This window comes from Asterias rubens, chromosome 4 (genome assembly GCF_902459465.1).
Source record: "Asterias rubens chromosome 4, eAstRub1.3, whole genome shotgun sequence".
Lineage (NCBI taxonomy): Eukaryota > Metazoa > Echinodermata > Asteroidea > Forcipulatida > Asteriidae > Asterias > Asterias rubens.
In genome coordinates, this window is record NC_047065.1 from 14,307,094 (window position 1) to 14,324,836 (window position 17,743).

The 17,743-nt window shown below is 36.7% G+C and overlaps 1 long non-coding RNA gene across 1 annotated transcript; it reads left to right on the plus strand.

Annotated features, from left to right (window-relative positions):
- Positions 1-9,103: 9,103 nt before the first annotated feature.
- On the plus strand, positions 9,104-13,650 carry LOC117289617. The gene is made up of 3 exons (XR_004518964.1): positions 9,104-10,773; positions 11,642-11,734; positions 13,012-13,650. It is a non-coding gene; the product is annotated as an uncharacterized LOC117289617 (long non-coding RNA).
- Positions 13,651-17,743: the final 4,093 nt, after the last annotated feature.

The window sequence follows — 17,743 nt, forward strand, 5'->3', positions numbered from 1 at the left end:
GTGCTTTTTCTTTCATTATCATCTCGCAACTTCGACGACTATTGAGCTCAAATTTCACATGTTTTATTGTATGTAAATGTTGAGACACACCAAGTGAGAAGCCTGGTCTTTGTCAATTACCGAAGGTGTCCAGAGTCTTTTACACACAGAGAAAAGATTACACAACTTGTGTAAAATATTACCTGTTTTAGATGTAGTGGGCGAACACCATAACTATTAGGTAAAACTTTACCCAACAGGCGTTGGGCAATATCTTGCTTAATAGCTGTGTAAAAGTTTACTTAAATATTGGGTAGTTTTCTTTACTGAATTGTTGGGTAAACCCACTCATGTAAAATATTACTTAATTGTGACGTAAGACTTTACCGCTTTACAATGTAAATAGTTGTGTAAAACTTTACATCAATATTGGGTATTGTTTTTACTGAAATGCTGGGTATAAATCCACTCATGTAAAATAATTACCTTATTTTGAAGTATAGATTTTACCGATTTTTAATGTAAACTGTGTGCCTTTAAAACTGGTAATAATATACACAATGCTTGTGTTGAATACTAGCAAAGTGTTATTTCATGGAGTTTAGGGCTGTAATAAATGGACACATCATAAATACTGAGACTTGGCGACTACAACATGAATTTCAATTTCGAATTTCAATTTTTTAATAAAAATTTAATGGTAATAACATTAACAATCCAAAACATCACATGTGCAAAATGGGGTGTTCTGTATGTTTCATAATCAGTCAACAATTTCAGTGAATTTAAAAAATTACAAAAAATCTACCTAATTGGCAAGGTCAGAATAAATACTTCCAGGCTAACACAGCTTAAACTGTAAGGTTGTTCCATAAATCAAAAACTATCACAACTATCACATCTCTGATGATTTTGATACTTTATTGCAAACAATTTGTGCAAGAACTTCTTTAACTACAATGCTTCTGGAATGGTCAAATTACATTAATTGGCAAGGTCAGAATAAATACTTCCAGGCTAACACAGCTTAAAGAAGAACTCCAAGGTCAAATTCAATTTTGGGTTTGAACAATTTGTATGGGGAATTATTGGTTTATCCTAATTGTCGCTAAGCAATCAAAACGGCGTTGAATTTGACATTTTGACAAATTTGACAAAACTGGAAGGGTGTTGAATACAAATTTGAATTTGACCTTTGAGTTCCTATTTAAACTGTAAGGTTGTTCCATAAATCCAAACTATCACAACTATCACATCTCTTATGATTTTGATACGTATTTGCAAACATTTTGTGCAAGAACTTCTTTAACTACAATGCTTATGGAATGGTCAACATTAATCAGATGCATCATGAGATGAACAGTAAGCCCTGAACTCTCGAATAGTGCTGCTCTTCACACCGCCTTTGAGTTCAAACACAATCAATTCAATGAACTCCCAAACGCCAGAACACTTCTCCTGGTAGCTCAAGTCGTAGACAAAATGTGTTTTGAAACACACATCCAGTGCTTTCACAAGGGATGACTGTTCAAATGCATTTGCTCAAAAATTACGAACACTTGCTGTGGAGCCAGTGCAGACCCACCTAGTATCAGCATGGTTGCGATCTGGTGTCCCTGTTGATGTCTTTCAAATACTGGTCCAAACTTGTGTTTTCCTGCATAAAGGGGAATAATATTAAACACAATAGGTTAAATTTCAATGGGGGTGCAGTACAAATTGTATGACACGTGTATATTGTCTGTAATGAACTTAAAGTATTGTAATATTACAATTAAACCAATTTTGCTGTAAAATAATGATTTAATCTGATTGTCTTAAGGATGGGGTACACACAATGTCAGATTAAATCATTATTTTTTATCAATAGTGGTTTAATTATCATATTACAACACTTATAGATCAATAGAGACAATGTTCCAGTACTGCAATGTATGTGCAATACAATTTGTACATGATGTACATGCACATAAATTTAAAAAAGTACAAATAAAAATTGAAATAAAATAAAATAAAATAAATAAACAAATACATAGGGGCTTAAAAAATAAACAAATCAACAAAAGGTTCAATGATGGAGACTTGCAGTTCTGGAATAAGGTGATAGGATCCCAGGAGGAGAGATAATTTTGGTGCTATATATGCAATCCCACATAACAGTAGGCTACCTGAAAACTTTGATTTTCTTTTTGTTCTTTTTCTTTCTTCCTTTTTTTTTTGTGTGGGGGGGGGGGGGGTGAGATTTCTTGAACAATTCCTTTAACAGGTTAAAATAAACAAAGGGTAGATGTGTTTGTGCGATTCCCCTCTCCCAGAATTTGCATTTTAAGTCAATTGTATCATTTGTCAGTGTCTTGTAAAGACAAAATGTTGAAAAGTTATTTGATTGTTCTTCTGAACAAATGAGAGATTAAAGTTAGCCCAATCATTGGCCTGATGCACCGTGGCTGTATGCAGTGGTGAAGCTTTAACACAGTGGCGATGTACATGACTGTGTACAATGGTCTCCAACGATGCATGTTGTACGTGTATTGTGTGCACAATACGGGGACCATTGATCAGACCTACGTATGTATTTGTGATATTCAAGTCACTGTTCAAAAGTTTTGTCAGTCAAAATATGACGTTCAACTGTCCCTTTATCTGTGCTAACGAGTCGTTTATAGTCTATCACTACAGATAATAACATCAACACAGAAATCTGTTATAGTACTTACCGTCAAACGTCTCAACTAAATGAGGGAAGTTTCACTCAAGAAGTTTTTCCTTCATGAGATCCATTTCGTTACGTTGTGTGTGGTTACACTGTGGAACTGCAGAGCGCGACCCCAGCAGACAAGTCACACGCTGCGTATTTTGCACAATACTTGAGTAAAATATCGTGGTTTACTAAACACCATGTAAACTTTTACAACCAGTTCAGTAAAATTTGCATAATATGTGTTTAAAGTTGCTAAGTTATGTAAACTATTAGTTTTACTAACTATTTGAGTAGTTTTTTATTTACACAAACATCTTGTTAAAATTTTTCATTAATTTTTACTTATGTTAAGTATTTTTTTGACTTAACACATTTAACATAACTTTTTTTTACCATTCTTTTTCTGAGTGTATAGGCCTATACCATAGCTCTGACCTCAAATTGTTTAAAGAAATCTGTAATATTAAACATTCAGTGGGCCCTATTGGTTTATTATGGGAGTTTGTGTGGTGCACCCGGCCGCGATGGACATGGTTAACAGTGCGCCACCAATGTCTGTATCTTCCCTTATAAACAATTTCTCTCTTTGCAGTCACTGTTTTTCAATTATTTTATTCAAACAAAGTAAGTGCAACTTATTCCATACAATCTCTACAAAAAAAACTTACAAAAACATCCGGGAAATTGAATGCCATAATCTTAGAGATGCTATGTCAGATTTTTGGCCCCAAACATTAAAAAATAGATTTTTTTGAGTGAATGGTATTTCAAAGATTATCACCCGCTCTAACGAAACAAGTCTAAAGTCACCTGGAAGTGGTATTTTTTTTTAAATAAAGCTTTTGTCACTAAAATATGTGTTTTTATGAGAGGAATGTGAATAAAAAGTTAACTAAGGTTTAAAAATATTAGTTTTGATTGTATTTACAAATTTACGAGTAGGCCCCGACCCGAGAGGGCGCTGTTCGTGACGTAATTCAAGGCGCGATATTTGAAGAGAAAATTTGTAGTCAGGCCCCCGTACATTACGTCTGGGAACATGGCACATCAAAACAAATTTAGACACGATTTTACACACATACGTACATTGAAACTTGAACATGTTGAACGCCTAGTGGTTTTTACAAAACTATTGCTGCTATTTTTATTTAACTATGCGACTTTTTAGTGACCAAATGGGTTGTAAGATGTGGGTCTGCCTACGTATTATTATAGAAATACGGCCAAGGAGCAGACTGCACGCACGAACTATGGCTGCTGTATATAATGTGCGGACGGTCACATAGGACCTGCACGCACGGTGAATCACATGCGGTGGTACCAACAAAAAATCGTGTCACTTGGCAAAAGCTAAAAACATACCCTCAAAGTTCAACTTTACCCGAATTTTTTCACGTTTAGCAAATGCTCCTCTGGGTTCGTCACGTCTTTCAGATACCTTCTTCGACTTCCCACTAGCTGGAAAAATTGTTCATGGAAAAAATTGGACAGCGTCGTGTTTAAGAATGTCTCTTCTCGTCATGTCAAATGAGTGTTGTATCCCGGATTCGAAGCACGACGGCTCAAAGTGTTCGCTGCATAGCGCTGAAAAAGACGTCGGAGCGGACCACTTTGCTCTAGTTAATCTGACTTTCGCAGCCCACAACCGCCTATACTTTGGATCTGCAGGAAACAGATGAAGACTGACCCCATCTTTAGTTGTTTTGCTGCATCCAGCAGCAATACACCTGGTCGGCATTGCCGGAAAAATGCCAGAAAAAAACCTTTTTCGCAGCGTACAAACTCACGTCTTAGAATTACATGTACTTTTGCACGTGTGTTTATCTACGCATCGAGGGGGGTCTATGTTTGATCGAGGCAAAGTCTTCCTTTTCCTACGTCACAAAAGGGTTAGGCGGAGTCAACCCCCAAAGCACTTAATTAATTTTTTAACATATAAACCGTGACAAACAATTACTCAAAAAATTGTTTTATTGTTAATAAACATATGCTCTTATGTTTAAAAAAAAAAATAATCCTATTTCCAGTTGCCTTTAACTTTTAATGGTCAGGAACCATGATTTTTTTTTTTACGTTTCTATAAAACACATAAGAATTGGTCACGCGATATATTGTCGGGATCCCGACAAAAACTAATTTTGAGCACTTTATTTCACTGCTACTAATAATTGGCGGACTTTTTCGAGCAATGGCTCAAATGAAAGCTTGTAACTTTCTCGACCCCCATCAAAATACCTATTGACTTTTAAATCAAAAATGGTGGGTTAAATCGGCCAAAAATCTGACATAGCATCTTTAAAATGGATGAAGAAAACATAGCGGCTGGCAGTGGCTGTTGAATGTGCCGTATCACCTTGTAAACCCTCAAATGGTGGTACATAGGGGTCTCAGAGTTCAAACTTCAATAAAACCTTCCCTTTTCTTTGAAAAAAAATGTTCATATAAGCGCCATGATGACCTTGTTGTTTTAGATACGCATGCGATTTATATAAGACTTCGGTTACACATTATATTAACGCAAGAATTCCACAAAGAAGCAGTGTAGGATCATCTCTTGGAATAGCTCGTTTTCTACATTACAGCATAGGGGCCAGTGACAATAGGCAGGACAAAAGCCTAGGAAATAACGGTTACATTCTTGAAGTAGAATGATTTGCATACAGAGTACAGGAACAATGTAGCCTAGCGTTGACATCACTATTGTATTATCTGCGATTCAATCGCAGCCATTTTGTGATTTTACACTAAGAGCCCCTTATGTAAATCAGGGGTTAGTGCACGGTTTTCAAAGGGCCACGCTTGAGTGAATAAAGACCGCATGGCCCTCAGCTCTCTGGACTACGACTGAACCATGGACCACGACGGGCTGGACACAGCGCTTCTCTGGACGGGGTTTGGACTCCGCTCTGTTGATGCACAAAACTGGCTAAATTTTATACTTGCTTTCATGTTCAGAAAGAAGTATCTTTTACTGCAGAAAACAATTCAAAACAAAGTTTACTGTTTGAGCTTTTCTTTAGTAGGCCTATGTGGGCGACTTCGGAGTTGAGCACACGGGGCTGAGGAAGAGAGAACTCCGGTGAATTAATGTATGACTGCAGTCAAAGCTTCATGACTGAAAGCAAGGCTAACTTGATGTCGAGCACAGCACATTTTCCAGCAATTTTTCTTTCAACTGCTTGGGAAATGTTTGAAAAAATATAGACAGAGAAACTGCTTCCCTTATTTACACCCCATGAACTTGAACTGTATAGCATTGGTGTTAAGGGGTTGTTTTCTCCAAGAGCTTTCAACGGCGAGAGACGGCGATGGTCAACTATACGGAACCCCTAAAAAGGCACAGGTAAAAAAAAATGATGAGATAACAATACACATTTGTTAGGTAACGTTTCCGTAACCTGCTACCACTTTTTCATTTGTTATGAAATTAATTAATATCTTGTTTACTCAAATTAGATATAATTTTGGTAAGGATGAGTGGAAATGCGGTGGCATGATACAGAAATCTTTCCGTTTTGGTAACCAACGTTCAAGAGTTTTTAACTCCGGAAAAATAAATAAAAACAAGGCCCATCAAGATGTACTGAAGCAAAATTTATTGTGTATCGTTGAAAAAAGGAACATAATCATTAGCTATTAAACACATTTACGCAAGGTATTCAACCTGTGTTGGTTTTTTGTTTTTAACGGATTCGGAAACCGGTCACTCGTACCCGGGTCAACTCGTACTCTAGTTAAAACGTACCCAAGTTAACTCGTATCCAAGTCGGCCCGTACCTTTTTTATTTTGTGTATAAGTTTTTCCAAACTTTTTTTTCCTATCTTTTTTGTTGATATAAACGTTGAACAAAATATTTCATCCATTCCTTATGAAGCTGATGACTTTTGTTTCACTTCAACTTCCGGTTTCATTCTGAAGACGGCGTCAAATTGGGGTCACAACTGCGTAATTTTTTAAAAACTGTTGAAGATTATTTTGTTTGTTTGAAAAAATACATTTTATTTAATGTTTTCCGACAAATTGATGCATCATCATGACATCACATTTTCTCCCGATACTTTAATTTACTAAGCCAGGAATAATTTAGTTGTTTTATTCGAAAGCAAAATTCTTTTGATATGCCAGTTGAATTTTCAAAATATATAAAACTTTATTGAGAGAGGCAGTGCGAATTCTATGTTTTAGCAGCGGGCACTGCAACGATTAAATAGATGTTAAGTTTGCATTGGGGATTAAGAATAGTGTTATTCTGTTTTTTACCCATCAACATTGTGTGTTGACACTGCATACTCAAAATAATCGGGAAAGTACCGAGTATACAGTGCATACACACAAAGTAAGGGTAAAAAAAAAAAAATGAATTTTCTTTATCCCCGATGCATCTAATAGGATCAAATGTTTTTTCGAGGGACCAAATGTTACCTTTTAAGTGATGAAATAGTTTATTTACCTTTTCAACTTTATTTACCTGTTCTTTTAGGTGTTCCAAAAACAACAACCTTCTGTTGACTACCTGATGTGGGCCTAGACGAGGGAACCAGCGACTTCTGAGGCGTTGGGGGTATGCAAGCAGGCGGTGACCAGCTGGTGAACAGCTCCCGCACGAGGTAGTCTATGGATTGTGTTTGTTATCTGTGGAAGTCACCAATGGACCAAGGTAGGGGCAAATTGCTGTATCCGGCCTGCCACTTTTCAGTTAAAATCCTTTAAAAAACTTGCGAAAAAAACAAAAAGAAAAATCCCAATCCTTTGTTTCAACTTTGTTGACCTTTCAAGCAATTAAATAACGTAACTTTTCTGTCAAAGTTTTTCAAGCAAATGCTTTTTTTACCCCCCCCAAAAAAAACAAAATTCAATTCTTAAAAACTACTTTGTTCCAAGAAGAAGAAAAAAATCTTACAAAAAAAATTGTGTAACAAAAACGAACCTCTCTAACAATCAAAGTAAGTTGTAAATATTGACCAAACGAAATAAAAGGCGGTCGGATACCCCAAGTTTGTCTTAAAAGGAGACAAGACAGAGAAATGTGGAGAAGACTGCAAAAGGTAGAAGGAGATCTAACCCGTTTTCTTGCAGAGTCCCACCCCTGTTGTAACTCCCATGCCCACTACAAGATGTTCCAGAAACTTGTTGATGTTGTCCCTAAAATACTTTCAAAGTGATGTCGCCCTGTCTTTGGCACTTTCTTTTGATCTGCATATTGGTCGAAGCCAATGATGCTTTGTAGTTAGAAGACTAGTCTTGTTGGAAATTTCTGTCAGGGTTGTAACTTTAAGTCGCCAGTTGTCATTTAAAGATTAATTGTCATAATTGTTTAAAATTATAGCATAATTTTTATAACTTATAAGTTCCAAATACCATATATATATATATTATTTTTTTTTCATTTTAAAAAGTTTAGTAAATAAAATAAAATGTTTGGATTCATTAATTAAAAAAAAATTCCTTCCAACAAAATTGATTATGCGTAATGCACTTTGTACTTTTAAGACTCCTGTACTAATGAAGTAAACCCATAAAAAATACTTTAAAAATATTTCTAACCAGTCTGCATTAGGCATTCATTTGATGATCAATGTTTGATTGAAGAGTTGTAAATAAATAATTTAGACTTGCTAAATTATTATTTCCATATTTGTTTCAGTATTACATCAGATTCTGAATGCTGACATCAAGTCCCTTACAATTCTACATAGAAGACAACTGAATGTAAACAAAGAAAAGAAAAAAAATCCTTGAACCAAAAGAAATCTGCATTTGATGATCAATGTTTGATTATCGAGTTGTAAATAGATAATTTAGACTTGCTAAATTAGTATTTACATACTCGTTTCGGCATTACATCAAATTCTAGATTGTTGACACCGAGTCCCTTACATTTTTACTCGAAAGACAACATCCAGCATTTTTTTAAGATAAAATTATAAACTGTAAACAAACAAATAATGTAGCAAACATGCAGTTTTGCAATCTGCAAATCTGTTTTGGTTATTCTAAATGAAAAAAAAGAAGAAAACAAGAAAAAAAGAAGAAGAAAAAAAGAAGAACAAGGGGGCAAGCGGGAGAAATAATATGAGTGTATCTTCTCCTTGAGGAAGCAGAGAGATCAGCCATAAGAAAGAGGACACCAGCCATGTCTAGGAATGTATGGGTGTTAATATAGTATAGGCCTAGACAGTAAGACAGTGTTGGCCTAGACAGTAAGACAGTCCTGGCCTAGACAGTAAGACAGTGTTGGCCTAGACAGTAAAACAGTGTTGGCCTAGACAGTAGTAAGACGGTTTTGGCATATACAGTAAGACAGTGTTGGCCTAGACAGTAAGATAAGATAAGATAAGATGTGATAAGAACTTTATTATCCCACACTGGGAAAATTAAAACTGGCCTTGATTTAACAGTATAGACAAAAATATTAAAAATTGTATAACATTTCACAGACAGATACAAATATTAATTTAGAATATCAGGTAGACCTACACTGGTTTTGGCTTAGACAGTAAGACAGTGTTGGCCTAGACAGTAAGACAGTGTTGGCCTAGACAGTAAGACAGTGTTGGCCTAGACAGTAAAATAAGATGAGATAAGATAAGATACGATAAGAACTTTATTATCCCACACTGGGTAAATTAAAACGGGCATTGATTTAACAGTAGAGACAAAAACATTAAAAACTGTTTAACAATACACAGACAGATTAAAATATTAATTAAGAATATCAGGAAGACCTAGACTGGTTTTGGCTTAGACAGTAAGATAGTGTTGGCCTAGACAGTAAGACAGTGTTGGCCTAGACAGTAGTAAGACAGTGTTGGCCTAGACAGTAAAATAAGATAAGATAAGATAAGATAAGAACTTTATTATCCCACATTGGGGAAATTAAAACTGGCATTGATTTAACAGTTCAGACAAAAACACTAAAAATTGTATAACAACACACAAACAGATAAAAATATTAATTAAGAATATCAGGTAGACCTAGACAAATTTGGCCTAGACAGTAAGACAGTGTTGGCCTAGACAGTGTTGGCCTAGACAGTAAGATAAGATAAGATAGGATAAGATACGATAAGAACTTTATTATCCCACACTGAGGAAATTAAAACTGGCATTGATTTAACAGTACAGACAAAAACACTAAAATTGTATAACAATACACAGACAGATTAAAATATTAATTAAGAATATCAGGTAGACCTAGACTGGTTTTGGCCTAGAAAGTAAGACAGTGTTGGCCTAGACAGTAAGATAGTGTTTGCCTAGACAGTAAGATAGTGTTGGCCTAGACAGTAAGACAGTGTTTGCCTAGACAGTAAGACAGTGTTTGCCTAGACAGTAAGACAGTGTTGGCCTAGACAGTAAGACAGTGTTGGCCTAGACAGTAAGACAGTGTTGGCCTAGACAGTAAGACAGTGTTGGCCTAGACAGTAAGACAGTGTTGGCCTAGACAGTAAGACAGTGTTGACCTAGACAGTAAGACAGTGTTGGCCTACTGTGTTGGCCTAGACAGTAAGACAGTGTTGGCCTACTGTGTTGGCCTAGACAGTAAGACAGTGTTGGCCTACTGTGTTGGCCTAGACAGTAAGACAGTGTTGGCCTACTGTGTTGGCCTAGACAGTAAGATAGTGTTGGCCTAGACAGTAAGACAGTGTTGGACTAGAGATAACACAAACCTTCCACCCCTTCAAGCAGGCTCATCCAAGATGCAAGTACGGACTTGAGCAGACGATGACGAGTCTTCTATCGATGTCCTTGATCAATGACCCGAGGTCGGCAGATGTCAAGGACAAAGTCAGGTCTAAGTATCTGGAACTCTTCCCTTTATAACATTTTTATTTCTTTTTTTTCCACATAAATTGTCATGGATACCGACGATAATCCTAGTTTGGTAACGTGTTAGGGTAAACTTGTGGTAGACCTCACTTTAGCTCAAAATGCTAACCTTTTTAGAATTAAGTTTTCTTTTAATGATGCAGATTGTGTCTTCTTCTGAACATGATGAACAAGTCTAATCATCGACATCTTGAGCCAAGGTGACCAACCAGCAAGTTCATGGCAATGGAGGCAGGACAAGGGCCAAAATTTCATAAAGCCTGTAAGCCCAAAAATTTGCTTAGCATGAAATTTCTTCCTTGATAAAAACAAGATTACCAACCAAATTTTTATTTTGTTGAATATTGCTTGTTACTGGCATTCAGCTGTTGTTTGCTTATCCTGCAAATCACGTGGAAATTTGGTTGGTAATTCTGTTTTTATTAAGGAATGAATTTCATGTTAAGCAAATGTTTGTGCTTACAGGCTTTATGAAATAATATTGGGCTATGACATATTCTTTCTTCGATGTCTCTGACGTGTGACCCAAGGTCAGCGAGGTCAACAAGGTCAGGTGTTAGCAGCAAATATTTGGGTCCAATTTCATAGAGCCTTTAAGCACAACAGGTTCTCAGCACAGAAAAATCTGTCATTGGCAAAAACTGGGTACCAGCTTGCTGATAGCTAAAGTTCCATTATGTTTGCATTTGGTGATCCACTCATTTTTTGCTTAGCAAAGAAATTCAAGTAGAATTGTCTGCTAAACAACTTTATGAAATTGGGCCCTGGTTGATAAACCGGTAAAGTATCTGGGTAAGTTTGAAAGGAAAATAACCTGAATGGTCTTTAAATCCATGTTGTATTGGGGGGTTGCTGATAACTCTTGGTTCACCGTGACAATTGGTACACAGTTTGAATTGACGTGACAATTAATGCTAACCTTTCCAGATATTTTTCTCGAAAAGCATAAAGACATGTGGATTATGCTTTCAGAAAAACTGTTTGGTCATTAAATGGTCACCTACCGCGATGGTAACCAGCATAAACAATTTGTTTTATTTAGAATTTAAAACTATATTCAGCTCGTCTTGCAACAATCAATGCAGAGTAATTAATGGTCATGTGTGTTTATTTATTCTTCCTCTTTTTAGCAGTCGTGTGCAGTGACGACTAAAGCCAGAGCTGTTGCGATGTGCATCGGTGGAGGCCAGGCAGAACGGAGAAAGTCAACAACAGAATGCATGGTAACTTTGAAATAATTTGTTGCCCAAATCTTTCTTGAAGTTCATACCTTAAAGGATTTGGGTACTTTTTGTATCACAAAACACAATGTCCACAGATTTACATTAAACTTACACCGTTTGAAGATATTGATAGTAGAAAGCGTACCTTGAAATATTAGTTGCTGAGGTGCTGTAGTTTTTGAGAAATGAGTACAACAATGTCATTAAAATACGTCTTGACATGCTAAAATAATTTTCGTCTCATGATCATTGGAACGAACATTATTTTCATGACATTGTTTCACTAATTTCTCAATAACTACAGCACCTCAGCAAGTAATATTTTCTTCAAACTGTGTCTAAGTTAAGTGTTAATCTGTGGACATTTTTTTTTGTCATGCAAAAAGCACCAACCCCTTTAATAGCGGTAAAGATATATTTTCGTAATGGGCTCTAAAACAATCGTTTTCTGAAGACTTGAAACTGTCAAATTTTGAAATAATATTCGTTGCTCTTCTAGTATATTGGGTTCGCGGTAATACCATGTGTATACTTGCCAGGTATATTTTGTTCTTTAGAAAAGAGAATAAAATCAACTTGGCATTAACAGATACACACATGGTGTAACCGCTAACCAAAACCAATATTAATACCTCCCCATGCAATGCCTAAAATCCCATATTATTTTAGTCTAGTTTTCATTTTCCAATCAACAAATACAGCGAACCATTGGGAGGTATCCTCATTGAAATTGAGTTCACGTTTTTAACGGAAGAAAGAAACAGATAAAATAAATTAGCTGTTGAAGGGGTGGATTTCACAAAGAGTTGGGACTAGTCTTATCTCTAGTTAGGACCAGTTACTCGTCCTAACTTAGGACTATCCATGCAATTTGTATATCTCCTAGGACTAGTCCTATGTTAGGACTAGTCCTAACTCTTTGTGAAATCGACCCCAGACAACTTACCAACCAAATGGACAGAGGGTATAAATGCAAAACAAATAATAATAATAATGGCCTGACGTTTCGACCCTAGCAGAGTCTTTCTCTAAGAGCCTTCGAGAAAGACTCTGCTAGGGTCGAAACGTCAGGCCATTAACTGATTTCTGGAAGAAAGAAAGAAACAGACAAACAAACAATAACTGATCTGTAAAGGTCTGATCATGCAATTGAATGAATTTTATGGACCATTCTCGCTCACGACTATTCCCTTTGAATCCATGTTTTAAGACACTAGCAAGGTTATTAAAAGTAGTTTAAATTTTGTTATCAAGCAATCATAAATTTTCTCCCACAGTTGAAGACACTCTGATGATGAGGCTACCCTTTCTGGACTGTGGAATCATGACGAGGAGGACTTCGTCAAGTCTACCCAGATGATTCACCCAAAGGTCAACTATTCAAGTGAGCCCAGCTAAACCATGATTGCGCCTTACTGACTGTAGACTTGAGGGGGGGGGGGCAATTGTTACAGGCAACCAGTTCCAGGCAATCTCCAAGACGATATTTCATTCCCATTTTGAATGTCTTATAATTTCTTTGAAAACCGTATAAGACATTGATTGAAAAACTACTCGTGTGCTGCCAAAGTGGTCATTTAGCTTGCACTGCAGCAGTTGGTTGCCTCCAAGTTGCTCGTAAGGATTGCCTCCAAGTTGCCTGTAAAAGTTGCCTGTAAAATTTGCTTTATGTGACAAGGCCCTTTAGACTCGGCTTTGGGCTCTGGTTCTGGCTTCATGCTCCATTTTGATGTTCGAACCACAAGGCAAAATTTACGCTTCCCCATATGCGCTCGCATAAATGACAACGGAGCCCATGCTGGAACCAGAGCCCATGCTGGAGCCAGAACCCAAGACGAGGTTTGGAAAATTCTTCATAAAGGCACTGGACACTATTGGTTATTACTTTTAAGTAAATTGTTGTGCTAACAAATTGTTTTAAACATTTTAAAATAGTTTTTGAGAAAGAGGGAATTTTTCACTCTAATAATAAAATTCTTTACCTGAAGTATTTTATTATACCTCTGAAAGCACAGTAATGCAACAAGGATGTTTTTTCTGTCATCACTCCTTTCAAGTTGGCACAGGTTTGTTATTTTATGCATGTTGGGATACACCAAGTAAGAATACTGGTCTCTGACAATTACCAAACGTGTCCAGTGCCTTTAAAGGCAATACGTCATTTTCCAATGCAAATTTTGGTTCATCCTTAATGGAATGTTAAGTACCGTAATTAGATTCTGATTCCATCAAAATCCAACATCCATATCAGTTGACTGCATGTTCCTGGTTTGTTTCCAAGCATTATTAGTTTATTGTGGAGAATCAAATTCATAAGACTGCAGTGTCCTTTGGATTTTGATGGTCTCGGAGTAAGTATTGTTTGAAGTTTTGCATGATGTTGAAACATAAGAAGAAACAATAAATTAGTAGTAAACTTGCGGGTACAACCATGTGTAAATCTCTTAGGGCGAGTGTTGACTCTGAAGAGAGCCGGTTGGGTCTCGACGTTTATTTTCGAACAGTATATTTTGCTCGTGATGGTCCTGAAGACGAGCAGAGTATACTGTTCTCCTGTCTTCTCATGAAGACGAGCAGAGTATACTGTTCTCCTGTCTTCTCATGAAGACGAGCAGAGTATACTGTTCTCCTGTCTTCTCATGAAGACGAGCAGAGTATACTGTTCGAAACGTCAAGACCCAATCGGCTCTTTTCAGAGCCAACACTCACCCTAAGAGATTTACACATGGTTGTATTTTCAGTTTCTTCTTAGATCTCGGAGTAGTTGATAATTCATTTTTAAAGACGGATGGTTACAGCTTTGCCAATAAAGTAAATTTCAAGGTTTTGTGTGGAATTTGAAAGTGCGAAGAATGCATGTTTTTACAAATTATGCTATATAGAGGGAATCCTTTGCAAGCGACCTCTCACCACTGTCACAGCCCCTTAACATTAACATGAAATAATTTTAACTAATTAATTTAACTTAATTAACCATAACACCATTAATCTCACTCACAATGCTTATGGACTTCATGTACTGACGTCATCTTATAGGTAGAACAGTGATGACAAATAATACATAATGCACCAAAGCGCTGTCATATTGAAATGACGTCATGAGCATAAAGTCTATTAATAAATAACCTTAGCATATCATCCACACTTCACCCCCCCCCCTCCCCAAATATCGATTTCAGTTATTTTGTCTAACATGAATTTTGTATAATAGGCCTACTAGCCTTCGAAACAACTTTCTTGACAATGATTGCCACATGGCAGAAATCCATGTTCAAATTGTGCGTGGTTTTTCTATGTAGGCCTATGTTTTTGTTTGTTTTTAATAATGTTGTATACAAATTTTTTTTTTAATTCTTCAGTGAAATCATAGTTTATATATTAAGTAATTTTAATGTTAAAGGCACTGGACATTATTGGTAACTATACTCATAACATAAATGTTAACATAAAAAGTTTGATGACGTAAGGGCTTAATGTCAAGCAAAAATGTAGTGGGGTACAACAACAAGGAAAATTAATGCATGTTTGGCTGGCAGCCTGTTCCTTCTATAAGTAATACTCTTCTGTGCTTATCATATTTTCTTTGCTTACATGCTTCATGATAAGAACAACTTATTAATCACTTCGTGCTTGTTACTATGCAGACGAAATAAATCTCGCTTCTTTGTTATAGCATTGTAATCTTTGCGGCTGTGCATGAAGTTTGACAAAAGTTTGACAATAAAGAAGGATTGACAGTAAAGATATTGTTGTTTATATATTTATATTCTATTAGTTCTAGTTAACGAAAATAAAAGGACAATAATAAAGTGAAGACTTTATAATATATAAAAAAAAAAACACCCGCATTTGTACGTTTCCAATCTGTCCCTGACTTAGTGTAATTAGTTTCCCTATTATTAGCTTCAAGATGCTGTGTCAGATTTTCGGCCCCAAACATATTAAAAAATTGATTTTTTTTTTGAGTGAATGATATTTCAAAGAGTATCACCCGCTCTATCAAAAAAAAGTTAACGTTTACTTTTAATGGTCAGGAACCATGACAAAAATTAAAAACGTTTCTTATAAAACACACAAGAATTGGTCACATGATATATTGTCGGGATCTCGACAAAAACTAATTTTAAGCACTTTATTTCACTGCTACTAATAATTGGCGGACTTTTTCGAGCAATGGCTCAAATGAAAGCTTGTAACTTTCTCGAGCCCCATCAAAATTATTAGGTAAAATCGGCCAAAAATCTGACATAGCATTTTTAAAGTAGATACAATCCCAATGATCTCATTATTTGCACTTGGGGTCGGTAGGTTAAGATACACTTTAACGGTACTGGTGGTGGTTGGGGGGGGGGGTAACCTTTTCAGACCTCCACTCTGTGCATGAGGGTTTCCAAACTGCTTTGCATAATTAAACATAGTGAACAAAATAGTTTCAACAAACTTTAATTTGAGGCTGATTTTTATAAAGTTCTGTCTAAATACATAGAGAAAACATTCCATCTGAAAAATTGTCAAAATACTTAGAGAAATCATCCAGGTCTATGCTATAATTCTTACCCTTGATCCTCGCAAGGGTTTAAAGGCAGTGGACACTATTGGTAATTACTCAAAATAATTATTAGCATAAAACCTTTCTTGGTGACGGGTAATGGGGAGAGGTTGATGGTATAAAACATTGTGAGAAACGGCTCCCTCTAAAGTGCAATAGTTTTCTAGAAAGAAGTAATTTTCCACGAATTTGATTTCGAGACCTCAGATTTAGAACTTGAGGTCTCGAAATCAACCATCTAAATGCACACAACTTCGTGTGACAGGGGTGTTTTTTTCTTTCAATATTATCTCGCAAGTTCGATGACCGATTGAGCTCAAATTTTCACAGGTTTTGTATTTTACGCATATGTTGAGATACACCAACTGTGAGGGCTAGTCTTTGACAATTACTAATAGTGTCCACTGCCTTTAAGACCAAAGGTTTACGACCAAGAAACGAAACTTGGTTGAAATTTTAGGGAGTGGGAATGATGAGTTCTTAATTTATGGAAGTAATTAGAGCAGTGTGGGGGGTTGGTGTAGCTGGTGGAGGGCTTCACAACGACAACAAGCTCTCTGTTCAAAGGCAGATTTAGGGAAGGTCAAAGCGGGTGCCCCTTTGAACCGCCCATGTCGCATGCAATTATGTCCTCGATGTAATACTATCCGGAGGACATTATTGCATATGCAATTATGTCCGCCGGACGGTTTTGCGTATGCAATCGTGTCCGCCCGGACACTGCTGCATAATGCAATTGTGTCCACCAGGACACATTTGCATATGCTGGTGTGTCCGCCCCGTGCAAAACCGTCCTTAAAATTAAACGCCCTTGGTCGACGGAACACGGCCGCCATTTTGTTTACAAGCTAAAAATTGCATGTCATGACTTACATGGGAAATGTCCGGCCGTTGGGTTTTCGCTGCAAGTACGTGAATGTTCATGCTGCACATGCGGACGTAGGTTCAGCACATGCACGCTCGCTAATACGCGCGCACACACATGTGCAGTCACGTAGATGTCCACAGGTCGGTTTTTGCATAGCCCCGGACTCGATTGCATATGCAAAAGTGTCCGGAGCGGACACACTATTGCATGGCGGATTCAATTGCTTCTGACTCCCATACCGACCACAAGATTTGAATTACTTCAATGTACATAAAACAAAAAAAGATTAAAATTTGTATAGTTTGACAAAGGGCTATTTGCAAAGGGGTATTTTGGGTACGTATTCGAAGTCATGGTGGTCAAGTGAAAACTCGGACGTAACATAAACGTTTTAAAATAAGTATTCACATAACACGCAGATTCCCGTAACTGAAGATTTACATAAAGCGAATAAATAATCTAAAACGTTTACCTAACGCCAGATTGCAAACCACTTCCACACCGTGACTAGAACTACATTCCCAAAATGTGACCCCCTTGCCAGATAAATGACAAATTTCATAAGACAATTGCTTCAAATTAACGAGTTCGG